A 21,120-nucleotide genomic window follows, 5' to 3' on the forward strand; every position below is an offset into this window, starting at 1 on the left:
CTGCCACTCCCTCTGTGCTCTCAAATCCAGGGGACACAATATTCGAATGTGGCCGGCTGCTGTGCCTTCTGTCAAAACGTTCCAAGCCAAGAAGGCAGCTTTTTTTTTTCTTTTAAGGAACTGAAGGGTCCTCCTCAATAAAGTTAATTCCCACTCTGCAGCACTGAGGCGTTAGGTGAGGACAAAAGCAAATGAGCTTGTGAATATAGAGCTAGTCATTAACTTAGGGCACCCAACTCTATCATCTACTCATCCCTCCCTGGCTCCAGAGACTGGAGGAAAAAATAACAACCCCACAGTAAATAAATAAAGAGAGCTTCCCACCGTGGAAGCCTGTGAAGCAGCAAATCCAGATTTGGGGCTTAATAATTGTAGGTGACAGGAATGCTCTTTGCCCCCCACCCGCCCCGCCCAAATTCTCCTTATCAAAGGAAGAGACACTGACAATATGATAAAAAAAAATTACTGCCTTCTTTATTAATGATCACTGTTTGGAGGAGAAAAAAAAAAGATTTACTAGGGGAGATCCAGAAGTTTTTCTAAACAGGTTTCAGATCAGAAGACTTCACAATTCCTAGGAAGATGAAGGGATACTTACTTACAATCATGTTTCTGCCCTGGGTCCGGTCTCTCTTTCACCTCTTTAAAGATGTAATTTCTCTCAGCAGAGTTATAATATGCAGCAATTTCAGACTCCATGCTCAGCTAGCCAAAGACCCTCTACTCTCTCCACACTGTTGTTATGGTCGCCTCTGTTTGTTAAACACAGAGATGGGCTGCCGGCAGTGATGCCTCTGTGACTTCCCTGGTCAAGACAAAGCCAGTCCTGGTGGTGTCTGCTGGAAACCTTATCGTGTGGCTTTCAAGGCTGGCACCCACATCCTACTTTGGGGTTAGCCAAATAAAATTATATTTTGGTTTCATACTGCTAGCAGTGAGGAAATGATGGGTATGATCTCTGGTTCAGAGTTTATGTTTATTTAAACTGTGGACACCATGAGACACACGTCCATTTTCCATGAACTGAACAAAAGCTTCCCTTTCCTACCCACTCCCAACAGCTTCCTACAGGGAACTTTGGTCCTTATCCTTCTGAGTGATTTCTTATTTAAAGCTGCAGACACCGTAATACTACTGGGCGATGCTAAGGCAAATCTAAATGATGCCAAATTATAACCTAGAAAGTAGACACTAAGCACCAAAGGCTATTTATTACGCACAAACACATTAAGCCACAGACATGCATAGCTGAGATCCAGTTTCAACCTTGAATTTCCTGTGATAAATGGAACAGGCTATTCTAGAACAAGGAATAATCAAGTGATGATAACGTCTGGTTGGCTACCATTGCAGTAGAGACAGACAGTTTCCTCTAATAACCAAGTTTAACAAAAACAACAAAAAATGGCAGAAATCCCCAAATCTGATTTTGGCTGCAAATTTAAACAGTTCCATGTCCTAGATGCAGCTACAGCACCGCCATAATCAAACGCTGCTATTATTGATTTCCAAAATGGACTCCAAATGTCTTTTGAATGTCTTTTAACTGGCCCAGTAATCAATTTGAATAATCTGTCATGGAATGAGAAAAGAGAGTTTAGACTGACAAAATTGAAGGTCTAGCTATTATGCTACTCATTAATGCTAGATAAATTCATGAGATGGAAGCAAAGCCTGAAATCCATGTCACCTTGCCTGCTACTATGCCAGTAAGGTGCTATGCACACACAGGCAAGAGATTGTCACAACTCCCAAATGCTCGATGCCATTGGACACGACAATCCTTTCATCTTTCAACAAGTGGTTATTGTCTTGAAGATTCTTCCCTGCCTTTTTTCTAAATTCAGTCATGGATAGAAGAAAAATGTCTGATGTTCACACACATTTAGAATGTGATCAATTTTAGCAATATCAATAAGTCACCGATGGGATCTGAGGCATCTTGATGAAATATTTGGTAAGACAAATGGCAGAAACCTAGACAATTCTTCCCATCAGAAAAATTATTTAAGAAAGTTGAGGGCATAGACTATTACATAAATTCTAATTTTAAATGTTGGCACCACTTTAGAAATATTGCAAAAGTTAAGTTAAAAATTAATCTTGGAATAAGTTATGACTATGAGCCAGGAGTTTATAATGAAGTGTTACAATCCCAGGTATTTCAACCAAAGACTCTTATTTCAAGATCAAAGAGATGCAAAACCAAAATAGCTAAATGAAGGGAAAATCATGGAGGTGAATGCTGAGCTTGGATCAATCTGTGTCCTCCAGGACCCTGTAAAAGTCTTTGAAAATGTGTGGACCTAATGGAGAGGACCCATGCATCCTGAGTTTAGCCTTAGCATAGTCTTCCCCTTTCTTTAATATTCTCCCATTTAAAATATTAAGCTTTGTTCTATTTGCTTCTAATCAGAATTCCAGGGTTATCAGAAAAAATAATAAAGCTCAAAATAAAAGTTCTACTAAATGTACAACATGTTAGCAACATCTTAATTTTTTTTAAAGTAGTAAGTTGACTCTTTGTTAACTGATGATTATCAAAGTTCTCATCGCTTATTTTGTTTGTAGTTTTGTTTTTTTAACGTCTTTTTTTACATTTTCTATTTTGTTTTGCTTATTGTTTGTTTGTTCTTACAAGAATAGTACATTTTTTAAACCTTAATTGATTATAGATTTCACATCATGCATCCAATCCCACCCATCTCTCTGTCCCCTCACTTCCATCGTCTGTACTGGCAACCCTTCCAAACCTTTCCAAAGTAAAACCAAAGAAAAGAAAGAAAGAAAAAAAACTGAGAATGGAAGCTGTAGTGTGGCCCACTGAGTTACACAGTACATCCTCTAGTCCATATATCTTCAATTGCAATAAATCATTGGTCTGGTTTGAGACCTCTCGTTTCTGTTCTACCCTCTATATGTGACTCTCACTGCCTTGTGTCATGAAGACCCTGTAGCTTTGGATTGGTTTGGCCCTTTCAGATGCTCAAGCAAACCAAAAAGGAGATGGGTGTTGGGGTGGGCTACTTTATAGTCCTGGTTCTGGGCCTGAGTGGTAGCTGGGTTGGTCAGCCTGTCAACTTTTTCTCATCAATACCTGGGCAGCTATCCAGCCCTACCTATGCGAGTTCACTCAATGCAGCAGGTAGCCAGGGGCAGGGCCATTTCTGCTCTCCCACCATTGGGTCCATCTCACCTGAACTCACACCACAAAGGCAGGCTCTACTGCTTTGCCCAGTCAAGGTACGGGGCCTTTTTTTTTTACTTTATAAAAGCTTCTTTTAGAGTTTGAGGTTATGATCTAATTACATCATTTTCCCCTTCGCTTTCCTCCCTCCCAACCATCCCATATACCTCTCCTCGCTCTGTTTAAATTTCATGGCCTCTTTTGTTAATTGCTCTCATATGCATATTTGTATATACACGTATTTTCAGTAAATAGAAATATGATTTGCTCAGTCTTTATAATATTTGTTGCAAGTGTGTCTTCAGAGCGGATCATTTGGTATGAGATAGCCAACTGGTGTGCCTTCTCCTGGGGAAAACTATTTTCTCTTCGCAGAGCAATCCTTAGTTGCCTGTAGTATTTTCTATGGTCTACTTCTCTGTGACTTTTGCTGTTGTCCTTGTTAAGCTCTTGTCTAGGCAATTGTGTTGGTGAGACTCAATGAGTATAGCTTCTGCCATTACTAGGAGACACAGTTTCACCGTGAACTCTCTGATCCTTTGGATCTTGAACTCTTTTTTTACGCCTTCATCCACAATGATCGCTGAGTCTTCGAAGTGTTTTCTATTCCTTGGGACTGAACTCCACAACTCTACATTTTGATTGATTGTGGTTTTCTTCAAAGGTCTCTGTTGCAAAGAGAAGTGTCCTTAACTACAGGAGAGGACTCCACTTATCTGTTGGTACAAGGACAAATACTGAGAGTGAGTTAGAAATTATTGTCGTTTATTAAAATTACAGTGGTGGGTTTTCCTCCATGATCCGTGACATCATTGGTCGTGGGCAGTTGGTTACGTTTCCACTACCAGGCATGATTTTCCTCTTGTTGAGCAGGTCTTAAGTCCAATTAGAGAGCTGTTGGTTACCGTCACGTCGTGTACCCTGGAGATCTCCGTGACTTCACCTTCCCAGCATTGGCATTATGGGCATGTGTTATCTTTTCTGGCTTTTATGTGGGTGCTGGGGTTCTGAACTCAGGTCCTCTTCCTTATATAGCTACCACTGTCCTGTATCCCCAGACCTCATTTTCTCTATGTATTAATTGGTAGACATTTTAAGAATACAAGATGTTTTGACTGTATACTCATCAGATTGTGGGTTAATTTAAATATAAGAGCTAGTTATTTATGCTATGCCACATGGTGGTACCTTTATTGGCATGGCACGTTCATCTTTCATTCCCTCTGTGTCTGGTTGGGGACTACTCACTCTACCCTTCTCCATCCCATTATCCTTAGTTTGGTCATCTTGCATTTACTTCCTGCCTGGCTCCTGGCCAATTAACATTTTATTAAGCAATTTCAAGTGACAAACCTTTACACTGTACAAGAGGATTATTCTGTGTAGCATTCCTCCATCCATTCAGTGTACTGAATGAAGTTCCAGAGTATCTTCAAGTTTGGAGGTCAAGGAAACCAGCTCCAGGCTACAACACTTGGTTGGTTTAGCGTTTTTAAAGACTCAAAGATATGTGTGTCAAATATGAACTTTGGTAATAAGTTCAAATGTAAATACTATTCAGCAATCCCTTCTATTTTTTCATTCTTCAGTATTAATGAAGTATATAATTTATAATAAACTTATTGTAGATCTAAAACTAGACAAGATTCCGGAATTATTAAACTTATAAACCAGGAGGAAAACAGATATTATTGCATCAATAATAAGCTATAAATAATGTAAATAATAATAAATAATGTCATGAACCAAAAGAAAATTTACTTGAGTTAAAGGCTAAAAGGAAATCTTCTAAGAGATTTTGTTTAATTAGAAAAGAGAGGAATACTTAATGGTGTGGGACAATGATCTATATTTTGTCAATTATATTTTAAATAAATGCTGATTGCCAGTAGCCAGGCAGGAAGTATATGCAGGACAATCAGTCAGGAAGTAGAGGAGGGACAATGAGAACAGGAAAATTATGTGAGGTAAGAAGTCCATTCCTCCTCAGTCCTGGTCCAGGCATAGAAGAAGCAAGATGTGACTGCCTCACTGAAAAAAGCACCGAGCCATGTGGCTAACACAGATAAGAATAATGGGCTAATATAAGTTATGAGAGTTAATAAGAAGTCAGAGTAATGGGCCAATCAGTTTATAACTAATGCAAACCTCTGTGTGATTTCTGCGGGACTTAACGACTGTAGAAACCAGGCAGAACAGAAAAACCCCAACAACAACTTAACTTGGGAAGTAGCCATTGAGCTGTAATCTGGGGTATAAGAAAGTTATTTTTAATTTAAATTTTATTTTATTTTTATGTGTAAGGGATTTTGCCTGTGTGTATGCCTATGCTCCCCATGCATGCCTAGTACACTCAGAGAACAGAAGTAGGTGTTGGATTCCCTGGAACTGGAGTTACAGACATCTGTGAGCCAACATGTGGGTTCCAGGAATTAAAACTGGTCCTCTGAAAATGTAGCAAGAGCTATTAACTGCCAGGGCACTTATGCACCTCCAATAAATAAGAATTAATTAGGTAGCGAAAAAAAAACTCTGAGTGGGTTGGGAAACATATGCATTGGTTAGTTTTATGTCAACTTGACATAAGCTATAGTCATTTGGAAAGAAGGACTCTCAATTAAGAAAAGGCTTCCATGATACTGGACTGTAGACAAACTGTTGGGCATTTTCTTGATTAATGATTGATGTAGAAGAGCCTAAGCCACTGAGGCTGGGACAACCCTGGGCAGATGGTCCTGAGTTGTATCAGAAAACAGGCTAATTAGACCATGTGAGTAAGCCAGAAAGCAGTACTCTTTTATAGCTTTTTCTTCAGCTGCTATCTGGAGTTTCCTGCCCTGAGTCCCGGTTCTGATTTTCCCCAGTCATGACTTGTGACTTGGGAGTTATAAATGAGATAAACCATTTTTATGACCAAAACTCTATGGTCATAGTGTTTTGTCACAGGTTTAGAAGCTCTAAGACATTGTAGTACATCAAAAACCCTGTCATGAGAAGAAACACTAAGAAACTGGGAAAAAAAGGGTTGGGAGGGAAGGAAATAAAAAAGAAAGAAGGAAAGAAGGAAGGAAGAAAAGAAAGAAAGAAAGAAAGAAAGAGAAAAGATATGGAGAAAGAAAGAGAGAGAGGGAGGGAGGGAGAGAGAGAAAACTATATGAATGCTTCACTGCCAACTTTAGATTCAGGATCAGTTAGGAGGTTTGTGAGGCACACCTCTTTTGCATCTGTGAAGATTTTCCCAGGGAGTATTAACAGAGAATGCAGACTTGCTCTCAGTATGGGTGGTGTATTTCCTTCCCTTTTCTCAACTTCCTGATCAGCAACGATGGACTGATAGACTAAATATACTTTTGGGAACCGGGAACCAGGATCAATCATTTCTCTCTTAATTCGTTTCTCTCAAGAATTCTGTTATACCAATGTGAAAAATGAACTAATGCATATCATTCATAGAAAAGAAGAGAACATTGCTAGTGTACTGGTGTAGGAGGTCCTTCTGTATTTGTGTTGCTTTCATTGTTTAATAAAGAAACTGCCTTGGCCTTTTGATAGGACAGAACTTATATAGGCTTATCTTAAGAACTTAGATATAACTGAATGCTGGGAAGAAGGGCAGTATGGCAGATGCCATGAAGCTCCTGCCTGAGGCTGATGCTGGTTAGAAACTTTTCCCATAAGCCATGACCTCATGGTCTTATACAGATTATTAGAAATTTGTTAAATCAAGATGTGAGAGTTAGCCAATAAGAGGCTAGACATAATGGGCCAGGCAGTGATTTAATTAATACAATTTGTGTGTGATTATTTTGGGTGTAAGCTAGCAGGGCGGCCAGGACCAAAAGCAAGCCCTCTCTCCTCCTACAACAGTGTACTATGATACCTAAGAAGTTGGTGATGAACAGGTAAATAAAGTTTAAGGTGGGCATAATGTTTACTTTTGGCCCAGAAAACAAGAGACCACATGTGCATTTGAAGCTTTCATGGAATTAACCTACTCTGATTATTCTGAGAGAGCATGTTGGGGAAACATAATTGAAGCAAGGCTAAAAGAGAGTACCAATTTTCCATAAAGAGTAAAATGATAGTTTAAACTGAAGCAGTGGATTCAAATTTGGAAATATACAATATTGAGATTTATTAGCAAAAGTTATGGTTAGATTGAGGAGCAGAGAAATGAAGAATAATTTCCATAATGAGATAATGCCATGATTTGGGATGTAAAGATGAGATAAAGGCCAGGCTGTAACTTAGTTTTAGAAAAGCTTGTTTTATAAGGTCTTTAAGGCATTTAATCAATCTTAATATGCTTATTAAAATGTCCCAAAATTTAAAGATGTGAACTAAAGATTAGACTTTAAATCAGAATGGTGGGTAATTACGAAGAATTATGTAGTTAAACTATTCTAAAGCGATTACGAATTAAGAAAAAAAAACAAATCTATTCAACAGGTAGAGAAAATGATCCAATTCTAAGGGAAGAGAAAAGGTTTCACAAGTGTGAAAATATTGATAAAGAAGTTATAGGAAACTAGTGTGCCAAGAAAGAAAGATTCAATAACAACAACTGTGGCTGTGAAGAATGATGGCAATGAGTAAATGCTCTTTGAATCTAATGGTGAGGCCTTGAGTCATGATGATCACAGGTTATTTTAATGGAGTATTGTTCCATGTACTTCCTGGAATGAATTAGCTATTATCTCTGCATAGTTCCAGTCCTTATCCCCAATAAAAGAATTATTTGAAGACAATATATCTTGAGTTCTTGAACCCAACTGAGTTCATTGTACTCAATGGTTCTTGAATAATTGGAGCATGGACATAGTCATCAATATCACTTAGCAGAATAGCTACAAATCGGATTTTAAATATTTTCCCAACTCTACTTCACACTCGCTTCCTCTCTTCATCTCATCGCTCTATACACTATATTGGAATGCAATATTGACTTTCATACATTTATTTTTGAGTTGAACTAAAGGACTGATACTTCATTTTCTTTTTACACTTTTTTTTTTAGCGTAAGGCAATTGATACTTGGAACTCCTGCTTTAAAAAGTAGTAATAAATGAGTATTTCTTCTTGATTTATTAAGATGTCAAGAAGCATATCTCAAATATCAAAGACAAATATAATAACAGGCTTAACCTGAAGACAGTCTAAAGAGTAAATTAAAACTGATATAAAAATAAGCAATGTAAGTATTAAAAGTTGAACATTGATACAAATAGAAAGCTGACTCAAAATTCAAATGAATTACATGCCAAATAAAGACCAAAATCTTGTAAGTATCTCTTTCAAATTTTAGGTCTAATTATCTTTGAAAGAAAAATGTTATTTAATCCATACACAATTAAACCCTCAAGTTAATTCACAGAAACTCTTCTCATGGCCTAAACACATTCTGAGTGATTTGTAGAAAAACATTTTCTCTTTTTGCACATATGAAAAACACCATTTTGCCAAAGAAATCTAACCCAAACAATAAAATTTAAGATATGTAAAATGTCCACAGGAATGTAGATTTGGTACAATGTTTGGAACAGTACATATGTTCATACTTAACATCTAACATGATACCTAGAAACAGATGCTTGAGGAATCCCAGCCAAATTCTGTTTACCTAGGTGCATGTTTCATTTTAGTTTCTCTCTCATAAGTCAATGGACGGTTCACTTAACGAGCAGTGATCTTCACTATCTACCATCCACTACTGTAGCCATTAGACCAAAGTAGTGAGTTTATCTCTTTTCTCAAGTGTTCATTCTCTGAGAAGACAAAACACAAATTAACTTCAACAGAAGTCAGTGAGCATGAGTAGCTCTATGGTGATGAAAATTTTGTCCAGGTGGAGAAAAGAGTTGTAAGAGTGGGACCTCTGCAGATAAGTTGATGCTGGTAGCTTTCTAGGAGTTGGTTGTAAAGGAGTCTAAAATATTCAAAGGAGCAAATCTAGGCAATTATAGAATAAATGAACATTTCAAGGCACAATCATTGAAGTATGAGTAGACGAGCTCTAACATACATACAGCATGTGTTTGACAAAGCAAAGTCCTGCCAGAGACTTAGCTTTCAAAAACACTGAGGACACAGAGACTGGGACTCGGCAGATATTTTCTTCAGCCACAGCATTCAAAGAAGAAAAATATGCTATCCATTGGCATCTCATCTTAGTGAGTTTAGTTTGGACATTTTCTGTGGTTTCATTGAGCTGAACCAGAAAGGCCTCACTGAACAGATCTATTGCTTTGGGAAACTCTGTTAGAAAGCAGCTGAAAAATTGCCTCCTTCAAATAACCAACATTTTCTGCTCACCTCTGATGAGTATGGTTTAGGGACCTACCATTTCCAGGGGAACATTAACATGACTCAATCCAAGATATAAAGGATTATAATTCATCCAAACAGAGCAAAGTCCATAAATAACCTCTCAAAAGCTTTCTCTGGATTTTTAGTTTTAGAGAGGGATCTTCAGTTTCACATTTTACCCAACAGGTCTACATTCTCATTATTAGTAGAGATGCATTCCCTAGTGCAATATCATTGCTCTTGTTCTAGAGGCCTACTGGCTGCCCAAAGCCATACCCACCCCAATGACATATTTTAGGTGATCTAGAGTATTCCCCCAACAAAACAATAACTTTTCAAGCTTGAAAAATTGAGCATGTTCACATCAAATATGGGGTATTGCATGTTCCAGAAAAAAATGAGGATGTTTTAGTAATGATACGGCTACTGTCATTGTGGTAATAATTGACAAGGATCTAACAGCCAATTTCCATTTGTGCTCATTGCACACTCTATTTCATTTCTTCATTTAGTTTTAATCCTTCATTGGTTTCTATAAATCTTAGCTGCTATGTCTCTTCCTTTAACACACAATCATACTATTGTCACCCTACTTTTATACCCCAAATATTGAAAATAACATTGAGATTGACACTGCTATCTAATAACTTTTATAAAAAGTTCCTTTGCCCTAATATAATGTAAATGCAACAGAATAATGATAGTCTTATAGGTAAATAGTCTCTCACGAGAAGGAAGTTAAGGTTATGTGAGCCTTAAAGTGGGGGGGGGGGAGAAACTATATTCCAGATGAGTTGCTCAAGATTTAAGAGTCTTGGATTCATGTCTATTCTATGGTAATGAGCTTTCAAGCTATTTTAGCTAAGATAGTTTCAAGCCAAGTGTTCAACCATCTGTCTTGGTCTCTGCCTAGACTGTAAGTGCTTGAGGGCAACCGCCAGATGGCTTTTCTTCATTTGTGTTTACCTAGTGGTAAGTCCCTGACACATGGGAGACTCCGAGAAGGCAGGTTTCTAGAAGTCAGAGAGTTACAGTCTCACCAGGCCTGATGTCCTCTCCTAGCATATGTTTCTAGCCAGGTCTGCCTCACAGATTTCCAGACAATTGAGTCAGAACCACACATTACAACTTTTTGAGTGACTACAGAAATTTCTCCTCCATTGAAGTTGCTGAAAATGGTTGTGGAGCACAGAGAGGAAGAAAGATTTTATGATACAGGCAGCCAACTCTCTGCATCAAAATACCATCCTCCTCTTGTTCAGCCTTGAAACATCTTCATCTAATTAGCTTTTCTTCGGCTTGTTTCCTGAGGCTGATGAACAGCTGGCTCATACTTAAAGTCAGACAAAGGACTGGGTTGAGGCAGACATTTTGTATCTACTACTTCATCTAGCAGCTCTGGGGTATATTTCAAAAATCTTGTTATGAGCCTGCCTATATTATTACCACCTGTGACCTTCTTTTTGATAGCTTTCCATGTTGAGTGAGACTACTCTATTCCATTCTGAGCAATTTGGCAGGAGAAAGTCAGTGACATGAGATCAAGATCTAGACATGGTGCACACCAAAAACATAAGCCATGAAAGACAATCAGGGATAGAACTTTGACATTTTCTTGTCTTTCTATACTTTCTCCTTACCATTATTTTAGGCAGACAGCATATAGCAGTATATCTAAAGAATCTGGGGCAGGCTATAAGCAGAATCTACAAGACAGTCACGGTTCTTCACTTATTCGAGTTTGGTGTTCCCATGTGAGTTAGAATAAGGGGTTGAGCCTTAGTGGACAAGGGAGAAATTGAAATAAGAAATACTCCCAAGAGGGTGTAATATTGTATTTGATATTTTTCTAATTACTAAGATAAATATTCTAACAGGAGTAAGGTAAACAGAGAACTTCCTTATTTATTTTGGTTCAGTGTTTGAGGGAATACAGTCTGCCACATTGGAGAAAGCATGGTGGCAGGAGCTTGTTCGCATCTGAACAGTAAGAAGAAGAGAGAGGGCCAAAGGTAATTTAGAGCTAGAAATGGCAAGGCTTATGTTCTTGTAAGTCATTTCCTTCAGTTAGTCTCTACTTCCTAAAGTATCTACAACTTCACAACCTAGTACCTGCAGCTAGAAATCGAAAGTCCAATCAAATGAGCTTGTGAGGAGCATTTCACATTCAATCCATAAAAATGAAAGCAATAAAATATAGGGATAAAGGACTTATTGAAGAAAAAGGTTTATTTGGCCTCAGCAGAAGTTTTCAATCCATGATGACTTGATTCTGTTGCTTTGATTCTGTAATGTTACATAGAACAAGAGTATGGGTGGCAAATTATATAATAAAGCAGGAGTAAGTGACAGAGGTGACCTGTTTACAGCACAGCATTTGAGAGGGAAGCAGAGAGGGGAGGAAGGGGGAGAGAGAGAGAGAGAGAGGCTCCATATTCCAATCAGGGACACACTCCCAGAGACTTAACTTCCTCCTACTATGTAGAACCTCTTAAACTTCTACCATATCCCAGAAATACCACACTCAGTAATGAAACATTAAGCAGTGACCCATTGGGAGACAGCAGGAATCCTGGCTATCACTAATGGGTAGATATCTACAGTTGGACTGCCAGAAGTAGAAACATTCGCCCTGTGCTTCAAGGCAAGGCTCCATGAGGGTTGAAACTTCAGTGAGCCAGATCTCTTGGTACCCTAGAAAGGAATCTACTTTCCTTATTTATAACTGAAGTTGAACACTAGCCAACTTGAAAATATTATATGGAGATGAATTGTGATAAAAACACATCTCAAGGACTTTTTCTGTTCTTTTTGTAGATAGCTAAATTCCTGCAAGAGAATACGGGATCCCAGTAATAGATGATGATGAATTGCAATCGTTGAGCAAGAGAGGAACACAGGACTTGAGACCTAAAACCCAAACTGGTTTTATGTTGAAATGAAAGTGGATGTTGTTGATCAGTGCTATGTAAACTATTTCTGAAAACAAAACATCCAAGGTTTGTGGGTGTTGCTTTTCTATCAGTGCTCCAGCAAAAGATATGCTAAAGAATATGATTCACATGTTGTTAAACCCTATTAAGTTTCAATCTTCATGGCTTTACTAATTCCTTGAAGACATGGTTCCCTCATTCACAATCTCTAACGAAGTTCAAAGCAAGGGCAGTCTGAAGCAGGAGATCATAGGTCAACAAACCCACGAAGGGTGGATACAATAGACTGAGTGCAAAAGTAGCTCAATTTGCAATCTCCCTGGACTCCCCATTTTGCAATGTGACTTTGCCATTGCTCTTAACAAGAGGCAGATTCTTAGCCAATGTCTGCTGAACATTAGGCTTTGCGAGCAGTAATAGAAAGTAATCGTTGTTATCTTTGAAACTTGTTACATAAACGTTGGCACTTAAACCTCTAGACCGCCATGGAAACAAGCCCTGGATAGAGTCTTGAAGGAGTGGAGATAGTGTGGAGGGGAAATGAAACCCTCTGTAAAACACAGACCTGGACCAAGGGCATACCTTACCCTCCTACCTGCTGACCTTCCTCTTGTCTCAAATGCAAATGTGTGGCCCAAATCAGGATAACTCCCCAGGCCACCCACAGACTTGGGAGAAATCATAAATCACATTTTTTGTTTTTTTTTTTTAAACTACTATAATTGTAGCAAACCAGCCAGTAGTATAGACAGACCTACTCTATCAATAGATAACAGATATGCTTGATTAGTAGACTACAGAGATAAAACTTGATAGAATGGAAAGTTTCATAGATTTAGTCACAGAGGAGAACTGTATTAATCATGCTGGGAAAGATCTGAAAGAAGTTTTGTTTGTTTGTTTATTCTTTTAAATTTGAATTGGATTCGGCCATTCCCATTTACCAATCTCTTCTTGACAGTCTTAGGTGCTTTGCTCATTTTCTCTTAGAGTCCTTTTTCCTATTTTGCTCAAGCTCCCATTGTACATCGGAAGAAGTGAGAGCAGCTGTGTTTGAGGCCCAGGACTCTGGGAGAACCCTCGGCCCAGCAGTTGATCACTTTTCTCTATTCCAGGTCTCCCAAGAAAACCCTGAAAGCTTGTCTTTTTTTTTGTTTTTATGTTTTGTTTTGTTTTTGTGGCCTTTGAGTATCCAAGTTCTTGGATCCTTTCGGCCTATACAGTGCTTACAGTCTTCAGGATTTCCTTGATTACCAATAAAATAAGGCGATTTTGATGCCTTGTTAGCCCTGACCACTGTTTTACTGAAGAATTAAACTCAGAAGTAAATGGGAAACATCTTCATTCCTAGGTTTCTACTCCCTGCCTATAAATACCCTTGGTTTTCTGGTTCTCAGGCTCCTGGACACAGGGCCTCAGGATTCCCATCTTCCTGTCTCCCTCCAAAGCCAATGCCACTTTCCCAGGGATTGGGGAGTGGAGTTTGAAAGGGTCAGTCCCTGGAATTCCTTGTGCTAACAGTAGGGAGACAACCACCCTTGTCTGTTAATTGGCACAGGAAATGAGCAAAGTTGAATATGTGGGTCTCCTGTGATTAGAAACCTTTTAAAACAACAAGCTTAGTTGAATTTGTCTTAAAAGGACTGTGGGGGTGGATCGAGAAACCTGAGAGCTTATCTAGGTAATTTAATGAAAAACTTAGGGGTCTTTTGATTTTTGTAAAATAAGAAAAGTAAAACCAAACATGAGCAAATAATTCCTAAATATTAGAGACTCAAACGTCTCCCTCAGATTTTAATCTAGTTTTGTATTCTGATGTAGTAAATGCTTTAAAATACAGCCATGTACTTCACTTTCCCACCCGTGCCCCCTACGTCTTCCTTAAAGTGTTTTAATATATCCAAGAGCCTCACAACACTGTTCCTCCTCTCGCCTCTCAGCCCCCACCTTCTCTTTCTTTTTAAACTTTATCCACAACCTTTTCTTCTTCTTCCTCCTCCTCCTTCCATTCCTCCACCTCTTTCTCTCTTTTTTCTTTTTCTTCCTCCCTTTGCCATCTCTTCTGCCTCTGACAGATATTGATTTTTAAGTCCTTGGGTTTTAAAACCATCAGAGTATCTTGTCCTTAAAACTAAAATAATTAGAACAAGTGAAAGTTTGAGTTTGTTTAAGGGGGAGCTAAAGAGAGATTGAAAGAACTCTATCTGTGATATATGATCATTTTATTGTATTATTGATTTAAAAAAGAAAATAATTGTTGCTATCTATGCAAATAAGAATTATTTTCTTCAAACAAGAAGTAAGAAATTACTACTTATATCTATTTTGTCCACAAAAGTAACTTTATGTATTTTTATGAAAGTTATAAAATATTTCCTCATGATTATTAGTTCTTTGGACATTTCATATGTGTTGATCATATTTACCCCCTCCCATACTCCTCTAATCCATGCCTTTTTTCTACCCACCAATTTTGTGTCCTGTCTCTTATATATATAGATAGTACAATTTATACTGCCCATATACAGTACATAGCAGTCTGATTTCTCATGTGCCATGATTCAAGTATTTGGTATCTTCACTAATAGAGTGTGGCCTTCCACCAAAGTATAAGTGACTTACACCAGGGGCCACATCATATGTGCAACCAACAGCAAGTTGCTTGCATATGTGAACTCACAGCAATTGTTACAGCATACAGATGACCCTCACAGGCTCAAGCCAAGCAAAATCTCAGCATGGAAAGCGGAGATGGGCACAGAGTCCCACCTCCAGCTAAGGAGCTATGGGCAATTGATCTTCTGGGAGAACGGAGCCAGTTTTCTTTAAGGATGAAAAGATTCTTGAATCGTACAAGGTGAAAAGAAAAGAACACACACGGATGCATACCTCCCACTTTTTACAACTTTCAGTAGAGCCCTCTGAAACTTTTGCTTCGAAAGCAATTCATTTTCATTTTGTTGTTGTTCCTGTAGAGGGCTTGACTCAATACTGGGCACAGAGTAAGCACTTAATACATATTTGCTGATGTGAGTTGAAGGCCTGTGCTATTTCCTATGGATTAAGCAATTTTGACACCATAATCCCTAAATAATTCCCAGGAAGTGCTTTAAACAATGGTTTCTATTGCAGTCACATTAGAGCCCCTGATGCCTGTCTTTTGCTGTTTGTTTCTGGTTCATATGTTAAGCCACCGGCTGCCTCTTGATTCACAGAGAGAAAAGTGGGCAAAAACTCTAGGACAGGTCAGTTTGTACTTCAAATCTCAGAGACTCAACTCCACAACACAACCGTTTCCCACTGAGACATTCATATAATGATTATGACTTGCAAATATTTAGTAAGAGGTGGTAAAATGTGATAAGAAAAGATGAAAGTGTTTTTATTAGAAATTAAACACCTCTAGTTCTACGGTCTATACTGAGCATGAGGAAATTAGCGTGGAATATTATAGGAGCAATGGGAATGGGTATTGAACTGTGAAAAGCATTTGCTAAAAAAAAGAGAGGGCCTTAATTCCCTCTCGATGTTATCAGAGAGGGCTGTATTAGGTTCTGCAAAGCAAGTGGCGGTGATCAGCAAATGCATTTTAAAATGCTCTTCTTAATATCAGATGGTCATAACTGCATCTCCAGTTTGTAGACCAATACCTTTATTCCTGGGGGAAAAAAGCATGGTGGGGGGGGCGTTTAAAAGACCACTTAAAGGCAACTGAGGATGTGGCTCAATGATAAATAGCCCAGCACTGGAAAAAAAATGAATTATTAAAAAAATAAGAGTTATTGAAATTCTGGAATAAATTACTCCCACACCTCCAATTTTCTGTTGTTTCTGTGCTTAACAGCTGGATATATTAACACCTTGAGTTCTTGGAGATAATTAAAATTATGCATAAGTCAGGATGCAGTAATAGGAAGAGAAGAGTGATAAATCCTGAAATGTTAAAAATATATGCATACCCATTGATATCCCTTACCTTTCTAAAGAAATGATCTGATAGAACTTAAATTAGTTTAGGTTGGTCATCATGGCATAATCTTCTAATTTCAGTCTTTAGGAAACAAAGTCAGAAGGACTTCAGCAAGGCCAGCCAATTCGCATAGTAAGTTCCAGATCAACAGGGCTACATAGCCAGATATTGCCTCAAATCAAGATCAGATACCAACAACAACACATAAGCCAAAAAGAAAAAGAAAAGAATGGAACAAGAAATGAAATGATCTCATTTAGCAGAAACATGGGGAGTCATTCTGCTTGATTTTGAAATCAGAAAACCTTTCGTAAATGTGTAAGATAATTTTTTTTTCACAGTTTAGTACTTCCATTTGGTTTAACAGGCCAATAAATTAAACGAAAGTTTCTTCCCAACAGTTTCATTTGATAAGCTGCAGAAGGCTGTTTTGTATGGTAACTAAAATGCAAATTGAGTCAGTAGGTTAAATTTTGATTTGTCCTGATAATTTGCAATACGAGCAAATCAGAAAGCCCACAGTGGCATTGGGATCAGAAAGAGATGGGTTTACATCTGGCATCACAGCAATGCTGAGAATGTGTTTTTCCTAAATGCTAAGAGCCTGCTAAGAGAGCTGGAGGATTCTATTCCAGTTTCCAGTCCTCTATTTTGCTACTGTTGACCAGCGTCAGGGAACTGGGCTATGTGCTTCGGTTGTGGTTATACGCTGGAGGAGTCAGGACTCCATTGTACACTCCATCAGTGCTGCTTACCAGGATTGACACAGAGAATATCCCAAACACCACACTGGCATTTGCTTGCAATCTTCTTAATGCTGTAAAGCGTATGTGCTTACATTCAGGCTTAACATCTCAGACCTGGTTCCACAGCTGCACTGCCCTACCCGAATGCAGCCCAGGCAGCAGCCCCTCTCCCAAGCCTGGGAGGAGGAAAGAGGTGAACTGATTAAGAGTCACTGGCATTCAGGAGAGAGGAAAAAAAGAGAGAAAAGAGCCGGAGCCACTCTATACCGCGCCCGCAGTTGGGTCTAGAATTTCACATTGGCCTCTATCTTATTAGACAGGCTAAGCTGGCATCCAGGGGCTATCGACTGTCAACATAGCAGTCAGCCAAACAATTGACAAAGCCATCCCTTGAGAACGCTGAGTGAACTGACGAAAGTGCCGTCAAAGGAGTTAATGTGCGAGCTGGCACCCAGTGCCAGACCCAGCGTGAGAACCACTTACGTGGTAATTGTCCCTCCTGGTGTCCCTAGCTCTGTCAAACACTGCCCCAGGCTTGCCTTTCAGGACAGGAACTGATCTCTTTTTGGTGTCTGAAATGTACACGCACCCTAAGGCCCCACCAGCCCAGGGTGGGGAGTCCAGGTGGGAAAGCCTACTGTCTCTAGCAACCCCTCCCTGGCTCAGTTTCCAAGTCCCTAGGGTCCAGCAGACCCTGTGGTTTCTAGGGAGCACAGGGAGGTGTTTATATGCAACCGTGACCCAGACAGGGTTTGAGGCTCGCAAATTCCTTCTACTGGATCCATCTGGAGCAGAGACTCCGCTCTCTCAACGGGCCACACCCTCCCGTTGTGTGAACAGGCAAGGCCTAAACGTAGGGAGGCTGTGATACAGCTCGACACACGGTGCAAGAGAAAGGAAATGGGATCCAGGCTAGCACATGAATAATGACGAAGCGCAGGTGTGAATCTTTTCTCTAAAGGCCGTCATAATTACACAGGTCAGAAGCATTCGATTTGAAATAAAATCAAATGAAAAAAAAAAACAAACAAAAAACAAAAACTTGCAAGACAAGTGTTTTTACTTACTTTTTTAAAAAAAGCATACTTAGTATGTGAACTGAGGCCTAGGCTACAGAACCACTTCACACTAGGAAAGTCTTATCAGTTCATCACTGTACTAAATCATCCCATCACCTAGAAGGATGAACAAATCAGTGCTGGAAGTAAAGGTGAATATACTTGGTGTGGGAGGGGACCAATGGCGAGTGATTTTGAAATATGAGCATGAATTAATTTTTTCAAAACACAAGCATAGGACATAAATTGGCAAAGGAAAATGTAGGGAGGATGTTGGTTTCATTCCTGGCTGCTCAGCCCTGAAATAACCACACAGATACTGTATTAATTAAAATCACTGCTTGGCCCATTAGCTCTAGCTTCTTATTGGCTAACTCTTACATATTAATTTAATCTATTTCTAGTAACCTGTGTATTGCCACGTGGATGTGGCTTATTAGGTAAAGTTCTGTCCAGTCTGGCTCCAGCGGGGCTCCACGGCTTCTCTCCTACTTCTCCTTCTTTCTCACAGCATTCCTTTTAGTTTTTCCCTATAGCTCTGCTATAAGCCCAAAGCAGTTCCTTTATTAACCAATGATATTCACAGCATACAGAGGGGAATCCCACATCAGGAAAAACTATATAAATTTTAAGTGTGTGGGGAGGGATGTTGGGGGGGCACGTTGGGGAGATGGCTCAGTTGTTTAGGGTGCTAGTGCCTCTTCCAAAAGACCCCTGTCAGTCAGCGCACAACTTCCTGTCAATCCAGCTTCAGGGGCTCTGAAGTCTTCTGCCTTCTGCACTCATGGGCACATACATGTGCGCACACACATATACACAAAGAGTAAAACAAATGTAAGGCTTTAAAATAAATAAGTGCTTCTCAAATGAATATTTAACATTAACTAAATTCATTCCTAATTAAAAAACTAGTGCATAGAATGTCATCTGTGCCCTGGCAAAAGTTTGTAAAGGTAACATTATAAACAATTTATAAATACAGACAATGCATACATATAAATATATATGTATATATGCAAATCAATTTGATAGTGGTAGTTTAAAAGTGTTAAAAACATTTGTGTGTCTTAGCTTCATAAGTCTATGAAAATGGCTTTTCCCTGAGCCCTTTGACCCTGGCACTGGACAATGTGCCAGTCTCCATGAGGAGAGTCTAAACTCTTCTGATCTGCTTGGTTAGTCCAATTCCAAATTCCTTTTATCCTGCCTTTGTGCACATGTGACTGCACAGCAGGCAAATGTGAAATGTCCCAATTCTATTAAAATTCCTTTAATGTTGTGCTTCCGTTTTGAGTTTTCAAGTCTTAATGAATTATCATTTTTGCAATTATGAAAATCAAAGTTAAAATTACTTTACAGTTGATTAGATCTATAATTTGCATTTAGAAAATCATTAGGGGAGCTGTTGTATATACTTTAAAAGTCACTCCTAAATAACATTTGAGTACACACCAATTTAAGCAAGACGGGAAAATATTTATTAATGCATGGTAACAAAAATAATTCAAATGTTCAGTAAAAGTGCTTTGCTGCAGCATGTTTGAAATGTCACGTGGGCTTACACTGCTCCCCTACCATCCCAATTCATGTGCAAGAGTTTCAAGAAAAGTCTTTATCTGTCAAACCCATTGTCTTCCAGATGAGGAAAATCAACTAGAACTGATTTCACTACAACATTCTCTATACAATACAACATTGTCATCCTGTAGGCTTTCCTTCCACCTGTAAACGGCCTCACCTCACGCAACAGTATGAGTCTGTTGGTCTTAAGTCAGTTTTGTTAGAAATAATCACAAAGAAGTTGTTGATTTTTGCTTGAGTACACAACAACAGAGAAGATCTCTGGCATGCCTTAAGCATTATCGGTTCCTCCTCTTTTACCTGGGACTTTCCAGGTTTGAGCAATGAAAGTCCTATACCCAGGGAATCCCCACAGTCTGGAGTCACCATGTGTCCCTAGGGCCTGTCTTGTGCTAAATTATTCTCCTTATCTATGACTGTGTACTAAGCTACCCTAAAGCAGAATGACTCTGAACAATAGACACTTACAGTATCTAGTGACTGTTTTCAGGGATTCAAGAAGTCAGACTTACTTGCTCTATGCGACACTGCCTGGGTTCACTTATACATAAGTAGGCAGCTAAACTGGCTAGAAAGATCCATACTTGAGACAGCAGAAAAGTCTGAAGGCTGAGCTTAGCTTGGATCTTCTCCTCCTTTGGGTCTCTCAAGCTCTTGCATTAGTGGGGCCATTGCAGTTTTCACATGCTAGGTGAAGGCACTGAAATTGAGAGCCCCCCAAACCAGCAATAGGAACCTACAGACAACATTGAAGCTGCCAGTTTCCTACCGTATGGGACTGACGCTGTGTCATTTTTCACCACATTCTGTTGGTTAAAGCAGAATCTGCCCAGATACAAGGGAATAGGGACACTGTCTACTTTTCTCACTGAAAGGTAAAAAAATTGAGACCAAGTTTAAGTTGTCATTTAGATACTCTTCGTTGATATAGTAACCTCAGCTGCAGGTTAATTTGTCCATGTAGGTATTATTTTTCACATCTTTCTGATGGAAAAAAACAGAGCTCTAATATGAATTTAAATGGTTATTATGAAGATATCACAACTTACGATGTAAGTAAACACTAGTTTGTTGTGACTTGAAATTATGCCATTTTGCATGACACATTGACAATAGAGACACATTTCATGGCATGTGTGTGTGTGTGTGTGTGTGTGTACTGCAAAGCAGCTGTGTATTGAATGGATGGATGTAGTAACTGCAGGCAAAGAGGGTAACAAGCCAAGACTCTCTGACCTATGCAATGGCAGGAAAAAAAAAGCCTCAGAATTTCCTGGCAAAGGTTCTATTTCCTCATCTGCCAAAACACAGCAATCTAGATATAGTGGTAGAAGGTCAT

The sequence above is a fragment of the Myodes glareolus genome, chromosome 10 (genome assembly GCF_982192425.1).
Source record: "Myodes glareolus chromosome 10, mMyoGla1.1, whole genome shotgun sequence".
Taxonomy (NCBI): domain Eukaryota; kingdom Metazoa; phylum Chordata; class Mammalia; order Rodentia; family Cricetidae; genus Myodes; species Myodes glareolus.